Source organism: Parasteatoda tepidariorum, chromosome 7 (genome assembly GCF_043381705.1).
Source record: "Parasteatoda tepidariorum isolate YZ-2023 chromosome 7, CAS_Ptep_4.0, whole genome shotgun sequence".
NCBI classification, from domain to species: Eukaryota; Metazoa; Arthropoda; class Arachnida; order Araneae; family Theridiidae; genus Parasteatoda; species Parasteatoda tepidariorum.
In genome coordinates, this window is record NC_092210.1 from 67,578,700 (window position 1) to 67,588,202 (window position 9,503).

General features: G+C 29.4%; 1 long non-coding RNA gene across 2 annotated transcripts; it reads left to right on the forward strand.

The window, feature by feature from the left end:
* Window positions 1–539: 539 nt before the first annotated feature.
* Window positions 540–4,781, forward strand: LOC139426051 (uncharacterized). Of its 2 annotated transcripts, none has more exons than XR_011637308.1 (2): window positions 540–554; window positions 4,653–4,781. It is a non-coding gene; the product is annotated as an uncharacterized lncRNA (long non-coding RNA). The 2 variants fall into 2 exon arrangements; XR_011637307.1 differs by lacking the exon at window positions 540–554 and adding an exon at window positions 1,378–1,515.
* The last annotated feature ends 4,722 nt before the right edge of the window (window positions 4,782–9,503 follow it).

Below are 9,503 nucleotides of genomic sequence, written 5' to 3' on the forward strand. Positions count from 1 at the left end.
GTCTGGCATTGTCCTGCTGAAAAACCAGCGCAGGGTGCTGCAAAAGGAACGGTAGCAAAACAGGTCATAGAATGTCGTCGACGTATCGCTGTGCAGTAAGTGTACCTCTAATGACGACCATAGGGGTCCGGCTGTCAAAGGTAATGACACCCCAGACCATAATGCCTTGTTGAGAGCCGGTGTGGTGTGCAATAGTGAAGGCAGGATCTCCCCTCTGCCCTGTGCGTCTCCAAACACGTCTTCGATGATCGTCAGGACATAGTTGAAAGCGGGATTCGTCGCTAAAGACTATACGTCGCCAGTCGGCATCATTCCAGCCTGATCTGTTCAAAACATTCATGCATACGAAATTTCAAAGCAATAGGATGATTGCTTCTTGGTGCGTCGATTTTTTTGTTATAGAGTGTATTAGGTGCATATTTGTCAAATTTAACTTTCAGAATTTTCATATCTATAGTGTTTATAGTTTTAGAAAACTGTAAATACAGTGTATAAATTTGCACTTTTGAGTATAATTTTAATCTTGTTTTATTTTACAGAACATAAAAAACAATGTAAATATATATATTTTTCACATTAACTTATTGAATTTATTTAATTTTTCAGTAAATTCTCGTGATATTGAACTATCGTAAAATTGATTTAATGTGAACATGTTTTTGCTTTTAGCAGATATCAGTGACTCGAATTTTTTTTTGAGCAAACCGTGTTTTATTTAAACGTTTATTTTTATATACCCATTAAAAAAAAGTAGACACACAAAGTTGATTCCTAGATTTGCTTCAGTATACTATTAGATAATTTTTTAAAACAAAGGCACAGTAAAGATTATTAACTCTAGTCCTTTAAATAAAGCAACAAATCAGGCATGAATCTAAAATTAGCAAAGTGCAAGTTTTACCAGTGATAAGGTTAAAAAAGGTATTATTATCAAGAACACATTTAGACTTGGAAAATTCGTATTATTATTTCGAGGATTTTAACGCAAAGTTTTTCATATTCTGAATAAGTAGCGTATAGAAGCTTATTTATAAATCCGAATTCTTATTTTTTTTTCACACGCAAACTGAACCAACTAATTTCAGAATTGTGCAGATTAAAATTTCATCGGGATATTCTAAAGCTTAGCACAGCTTTAACTAGATCACGTTTAAATATATATTAGAGATGCGGTATAAAGCTTTAGAAGTGGTTTGTAGAAATATCTCGTTTTTATCTCCGAATTCGGTGGAAAGGCGCTCTTCGTCAGAGTGACACCTGCTGAAAGATCAGGTTCTCAGGAGAAACTATGAAAAGCACGGTTGCCAAAAAGCAAATCAGGAGGGATGCATTAAATTTAGTCATACTTTTATATTTAGCTTAGACATGTANAGGTGCATATTTGTCAAATTTAATTTTCAGAATTTTTATATCTATAGTGTTTATAGTTTTAGAAATCTGTAAATACAGTGTGTAAATTTGCACTTTTGAGTATAATTTTAATCTTGTTTTATTTTGCAGAACATAATAAACAATGTAAATATATATATTTTTCATATTAACTTATAGAATTTATTTAATTTTTCAGTAAATTCTCGTGACATGAAACTATATTAAAATTGATTTAATGTGAACATGTTTTTGCTTTTTAGCAGATATCAGTGACTCGAAAAAAAATCTTGAGTAAACCGTGTTTTAGTCAAACGTTTATTTTTATATACCCATTAAAATAAAGTAGCTAAAATTAGCAAAGTGCAAGTTTTACCAGTGATATGGTTAAAGAGGTATTATTGTCAAGAACACATTTAGACTTGGAAAATTCGTTCATATTCTGAATAAGAAAGTTTTAGAAGATTATTTATGAATCCAAATTCTCATTTTTTTTCACTCACAAAGTGAACCAACTAATTTCAAAATTGTACACATTAAAATTTCATCGGGATATTCTAAAGATCATCGCAGCTTTAACTAGATCACGTTTAAATATATATTAGAGATGCGGTTTTAATGTATATATTAGAGGAGCGGTATAAAGCTTTAGAAGTGTTTTGTAGGAACATCCCGCTCTTATCTCCGAATTCGGTGGTAAGGAGCTCTTCGTTAAGATGATACTTGATCAATGATCAGTGATCAGGTTTTCAGGCGATACTATAAAAAGCAAGGTTGCCAAAATGCAAATCAGGAGGGATGCGTTAAATTTAGTCATACTTTTATATTTTGCTTAGACATGTAATGCACTGTTTTAATTTTTAATAATTAGCTTTTTTATGTGTTTATTTTAATAACTTTTTGTCCATCAGACAAATAATTTGAAATAAACAAGCTTATGATCAACGCGATTCTGTTCAGAACTTACATTGATGGCTCTTAACAATAGAAACCGTAATTTTCAGCTTTTGAGAAATAATTTTCTTATTTCTAGCAAAACTTTAATTCTTTGCATAAAAGTATTTCTCGAAGAATAAAATAATCTCGAATACAANATCAACAAATCAGGCATAAATCTATAATTAGCAAAGTGCAAGTTTTACCAGTGATATGGTTTAAAAAGGTATTATTGTCAAGAACACATTAAGACTTGGAAAATTCGTATTATTATTTCGAGGATTTTAACGCAAAGTTTTTCATATTCTTAATAAGAAGGTTATAGAAGTTTATTTATGAATCCAAATTCTTATTTTTTTTCACACATAAAGAGAACCAACTAATTTCAAAATTGTGCACATTAAAATATCCTCGGGATATTCTAAAGCTTAGCTCAGCTTTAACTAGATCACGTTTAAGTATATATTAGAGATGCGGTATAAAGCTTTAGAAGTGGTTTGTAGAAATATTCCGTTTTTATCACCGAATTCGGTGGTAAGGCGCTCTTCGTCAGAGTGACACCTGCTAACAGATCAGGCTCTCAGGAGAAACTATGAAAAGCACGGTTGCCAAAAAGCAAATCAGGAGGGATGCATTAAATTTAGTCATATTTTTATATTTTGCTCAGACATGTATTCCACTGTTTTAATTTTTAATAATTAGCTTTTTTATGTGTTTATTTTAATAATTTTTTGTCCATCAGACAAATAATTTGAAATAAACAAGCTTATGATCAACGCGATTCTGTTCAGAACTTACATTGATGGCTCTTAACAATAGAAACCGTAATTTTCAGCTTCTGAGAAATAATTTTCTTATTTCTAGCAAAACTTTAATTCTTTGCATAAAAGTATTTCTCGAAAAATAAAATAATCTCAAATACAATTTTTAAGTATATTTTTTGCAATGTTTTTTTTTTTTTGATATTCATTTAGCTACCAATTTTTTTGCCATATCTTTTTATTGTAACTCTTTTATTTAAAATTAAAGCTAAATATTTTGAAAAATTGCTTTTTATAAGTAATTGAAAATTTAATGTAATAAAAATTTACTCAAGAATTAAGTCAAAAAATTTAATACATTGTAGTTAAAATAATTGAGTCAAAAAAGGAAAATATTTATTATCGTTAAAGTAAATATTTACTTTAAGGACAACACTACAAAGCGGGTATGGACTGATATGTGAGATCGGTTGAGTAACGTTAATTTTAATCTGCCCTTGAAGACCTTAAAATTTGGTGAGCATATGCCTCAAGATTAAAATATTATAGTGTTTGCTTACCTACTTGACTGAGTATGAAAAATATACATTTAAATTTACAAGGCCAAAACCCTCTTTAGTGAAATTCTTAAGTACATACTTAAAAAGTGCCTAACAATAATATCCTATTTTAAAATATACAAAAGAAAAGATTAAGGACACAAAGCTTGGTTTGAAATGTTTCTTTAATTTTTCTTTTTCTTTTGGGTAATAAATGAAGACAAATGGCAACTCTTTTTTTAGCTTATTTCGTGATATCCCAGATTTGGTCAAATATTTTTCTAACATGCTAAATTTTTACACTAAATTTCAGAAGTGCTTAACACTGACTTAGATAGCATTAAAACATTTTTTCTACTCATGATAAAAATCAATTTCGCTTATTACCTTCAATTACACATTCATTCTTTAAGGAAACGTAATTATTATGTTTTACATTACAAAACTCATTTTTAAAGGCAATTTTATAAATAAAATGTTTATGTTCAGTGAAATACTTTTGTTTTGAAGGAAAATGATATTTTTTCATTAAACTAAACAAAACACACTTAAATGCATAGCATAAACTAGATAATTTAAGCATTTCAATAACAAAAAAGTAGCATGTTCAATAGTATATATCTCATTATATCTAAAATTTTACAAATTTTGTGAGGAATATTCGAAGCTTTGCCTTTGGTAGCAAAAATAATTAATTTGCACACAATAATTTCGATTTGAAATGCTATTATTTTACTAATCTAAAAAAATTGCAACTTCATCCGTTACATTGCGTAATTTATAATTTTATAAAAGTGTTTAAAAAATTTCATAAAATATACTCATATCTATTCCGTTAGAAACAGAAATATTTTTTGTATTTGCAATATTTTCTTGTTTATTTTTTAAAAATATACTACAAATGAGCAGTTAAAGACAATTATATAATTGTTTTGATAAAATTATATTTTAAAGCTCAAATTATTCGTTTCAATTAAGAATCAATTATTTGTCGCGAAAGAAATTTTTTTAATAACATTTTCTAATTATTGCTTTTTTTATCAATTAGTTTTAGGTCCAGTATTGGGTCTTTTTTCACAGCTTGCTGGTTAGTTCTACATCTTGCTAGAATGTAATAAAAAGAAAAATTCTGTTATTAAAAAACAGTTTACATGGAATAAAATATTTTTAAAATTGACTGTATCTGCAGAGATCAATAATTTTTATGGTTTTACGACAATAAAAACAAACGTTCTGCTCTAAGTTTTCAATAATTTAATAAATAATAATTTTAATTCAGCCAGAATTAAAAAAAAGTTATTATTAAAATAATTGTAATTGAAAATTGGAGTATTAAATGGCAATAAATTGGTAAAATTTCGATTGCGGATCCTTTTGATTAATGCTAGGTGCATGTATAGTTAATATTCTTATTATCTTAATTTAGCAATATGACACTTGTGAAAAAGATTACAAATAACAAAAAATAAATTCCAGGCTGAATAGAAAATATCACTTCAGCAAGATAATTTGTAACAGGGCTAAAAATAATAATTTTTATATATTGTAGAAACTGTGGTATAATTTCAATCCAAATTTAATGTTGAACAATCCAAAAACAACACCGTATTTTGGGTAAACGGTAGACTGAACTTTCATATCTGGTTTAACGGATGTAATTTAAATCTAAATACTTAATGAATAATCTTACGCCAAACTCTCTACCATAGGAGAATTATTCTCTCTTCCGAAAACAATGTTGGCGCGCTTTGAATATCGAAAAATCATGACAGACCAAGTCTATTATCAAAAGTAGTTTCTTTGATAGCTGGCGAGAGTTTGTTGTTATTTTCAAATACTTATATTCATGAACAAAAGCGAAAATTTGCGTAAAAATCTGAATGAATATTTTTAGTTGCGTAATAAGCATAAATATATTTAAATTTTTATATCTCTGGGAACTGTATTAAATGATTTTACAATACATAATTTTCATCCACTTTTGTTTTATTAAGCCTAGTTCGAACTGATCTTAAGATTCCTTGTTACGCGGTTGTTAGAATTTACAAACTAATTAAATATATATATATATATATATATTATAAATTAATGACTCGTATTGATCGTGCCTTACTGACTCTTATCTTACTAAAATTATAAAATTTAATGCTATCGAATTACAAAAAGGGTTGTGGCATTTTACATAAGTAGAGTAAAGGAAGTATTACAAGTAGTAGAGTAAAGGAACATTGTAGTGAAATATGAGATTCAAGAGTTATGTATGCCATTTCAGTACACCAATATGGAAAGTCGTCGTCACCATTTTTTGCGTCAAGATACACTAAAAATTTTTATAGTGTAAAAAAGAATTTCAAGTAGCATATTTATTCACCAAAAATGACTAATAAAATATTAGCGAGGGCCATTAATATATATTGTGAAGGATTATAATCATCTAATTGTTAAATCTTGACTCTTTTGATAATTTTGTATAGTGAAACTGAAATATTGAAATTACCTAGAAAGTGCCAGTTCAGCAGCAGAATTTATTGCATGGCTGAAAAGGAGGTGTATTTTATGCAGCATTGCTTTATTTTTCGAAAAATGAATATAAAATAATATCATAAATGCATATTTTTACTAAATCGGTATTTGAGACGGTGGCTCAGGTGATAGAGTTATCGTCTTCCGATATCGTGGACAGAGTTCGAATCCCAGCGATGGCTTTTCAAAACGACTTCCGCAACCAGCTCGCACCGACCACAGTGCTGATGCAAAATAACCTCAGTTGTAGACGGATCTTGGATTAGAGTCCCCTTGCCGTCAGGGTAAACTTAGGAGGTTTTAGTTTTTTCCCACTACATGTAACGCAAATGTGGGTTAGTTCCCTCAAAAAGTCCTCCACGAAGGCAAATTTCTCCCACTACTTGATCGAAGAGTTCCCTTGTCTTCTGGATTGGGTTCAAAATTACAAGACTACGGAGTTGAACATTAGTAGTCGTAAGCCCATAAAATTGGTTCGGCTATTTAACGATGGTTATAAAATAAAATAAAATAAAATAAAAAAGAATGAAATAAAATAAAATAAAATAAAATAAAAACGGCGTCACGTGTGTGTCGAACCTGATTGGCTGACCCACGCGGGACGTCGCTTCCTAGTTTCTAATAATTAAAGAGATTTAGATATTTTTGTAGAAACTGTTTTATGAATATTTTTTTTTTATTATTTTAGAATTCTAGTTGAAATTTATCATTCAAAATTAAAAAAATACTTACCAAGAAAACGATAAAAAATGTATTAATAGTAAACACAAATGATATTATTTCAAGTATTTCGGGTGATTCTTTACTGTTGTTTTTAGAAATATATACTATTCTAAATATAAGGAAGAAGAAGAATATTTTATAACTATTACAGTTCCGTACTTTATGAAATCACATTTATTTATTGGAATGAAGTAAGCAATGTTGACTTCACTTCAATTTGTAATGAATTGAAGACAAAAAAAATTATTTTATCATAATAACCACATCTGTAAGAGTATGCGATCCCGAAATCGGAAGTTATCAATTGCAAGTTTGTTGATAATGGAAGTTAAAAATTATTGAGATCTTTTTCTTTAAATGTTTGGCGTGTTCTGTTTCTGAAAGATTTAAGAATGTTCTGGAGAGTTTTTTCATGTTCTTTTGCCTTTTCCTTAGGGAAATTTTGCTTCTTGCTTGCTGCTAAGAAAATGGCTCCCAAATATGACAATGATTATGATAGAACTAAATGAAAACTTAATAAATAAATGCCTGATATTTTCAGGCTCCGCTAGAGGGCGTACTCAAGCGTTGCGATCGCGAATTATAAAATTCGTTTGTCCAAAGATAATGCCATGCAAAAAATAACTTTTGATAAATATTTATTATTTTTTTATTATTTTACTTAATAATAGTCGAAAAAATTTTGAATTGTCGGGAATAAAATTTTTTGTATCATTTTAAAGAATATAATTTTATTTGACAAAATACAAAATTTGAGCAAAATAGGCTGAATTGATTTTAGAAATAGAATTTTAAATATCTGACTTTTTTGAGTGATCAGATGACTATAGGTCAGATAGAGAAATGGCCATACTCCAAAATCTTCCAGAATTCTATTTTTTCAAAAAAAAATTTCGGCTTTAGTTGGCTGTCACTGACAAATGTATTTTTCACAAAACTAAAATGTTGAAGGGTTAATGCAATAAGTGCCAAATATTCTAATATAGGTATAAAATGTTATATTGATATATTTGGTGACTATTAAAACAGCACCAATACTAAGTTTTAATACCGATACTTCGGAAATAAGTATATTACGGTCCCTCGAAAAGGATATGTACCGGAGAAAATTACTTTATAGTGGAAAAATTTGATTATTATGAGTCGGCAGCGAGCAGTAGCATGATGCCAAGTGATGCTAAATGCATTTTATCTTTATTCTAATTTGATGAACTACAAAAAAAACGAGTTTTGCTTTCTTGAATAACGTAAAGCTCCCAATTAGGGCAAAAAATACTATTAAATAAAAAAGTGAAATTATTTTAACTATATTAATTGAAAAACTTAGTGGAAGAACCAGGTAACTGACATTTTCAGAACGAAAAGAAAAGCTGTATCAAAACTATTTAATTACCAATTTATTGGTAGGAGGGACAAATAATTCTTTGCCTTATTTTATTTACCGCTGCCTAATTTAAAATAAAAATCCTGCAACATACTAAAAACTTATGTTATGATTAAAGTGAAGGTAAAAACAGGATCTGTTACATCAAACATATCAATATAGATGCAACAATTTTTTTTTGTTATTTTCTCCGATTCATTAATACCCCTAAAAATTTAATTTACCTGGTTCTTCCATCGGGCTCTATAATTGTGTCGGTATATGTTTTTCCTTTCTGAGCATGGTTTCGTAATGTTTCACAGTGGTGATTTATTGATTCTTTGCTTATTTCTTCATTCAACCCGTGCGAAGAATGGGTATTCAACTAGCAATGTTCAATTTTTTTATTTTACACTAATGTCTATGAATTTCATCATTAGATTTATTACGGTTAACTTGCTTTATTCTATCTTATATTTTTCCTGGAAATATTCCTCAGTAGTCGCCGATAAGTCATGGGGGTGCATTGGGGGGATGCGAACTATTGGTCTTAGGAGAGCCGTAGTAGCTTAGGGTGAATGAGGTGAACCGGTTTTGAAATAGCTGGTCTATAGTAAATCCGCACCCAGCTCACACCAACCACATGGCCGACAAAAAATATTCATCAAACAAAAACAACAGCTCAGTAAAATTCAACAAAAATACCAGTGGTAAACAGATTATGGGTTAGATTCTCCTTGTCGCAAGGCTACCCATAAGATGTTTTTTTGGTTTTCCTCTCCATGTAATGCAAATGGGGATTAGTTCCCTCAAAAAGTCCGTCGTGAAGACAAATTTCTCCCAATTCTTAATCGAGGAATCTGGATTCTTCTGGATTGGGTTCAAAATTGCAAGGGTACGGAGTTAAACATTGCTAGTTGTAAAATAAAAATTAGGTTGACTGTTCAGCAACGGTAATATATATACACTGGTTATCATAAATTAAGGAAAATTCACAAAAATCGCGATAACTCAAGAAATTACACATGGAATTTTATGAAACTTACCCACAATATACAACACATAGTAAGGTATTAAACAACATAAAAAGAAATTATCAGACATTAATAGTAGTATAGAAATTAGCACATGTATAAAATAAACAAATTGGAAGTATCGGTTTGCAATAGAAAAAGTACCTTTAATATGGAATATGATTGCCTCTAGAAGCAATACAGCACAAACAGCGATGTGTGATGCTTTCAATTATGCGGTCTATCAGTTCAATAGGAAGTGAGAGCCATTGCTCTT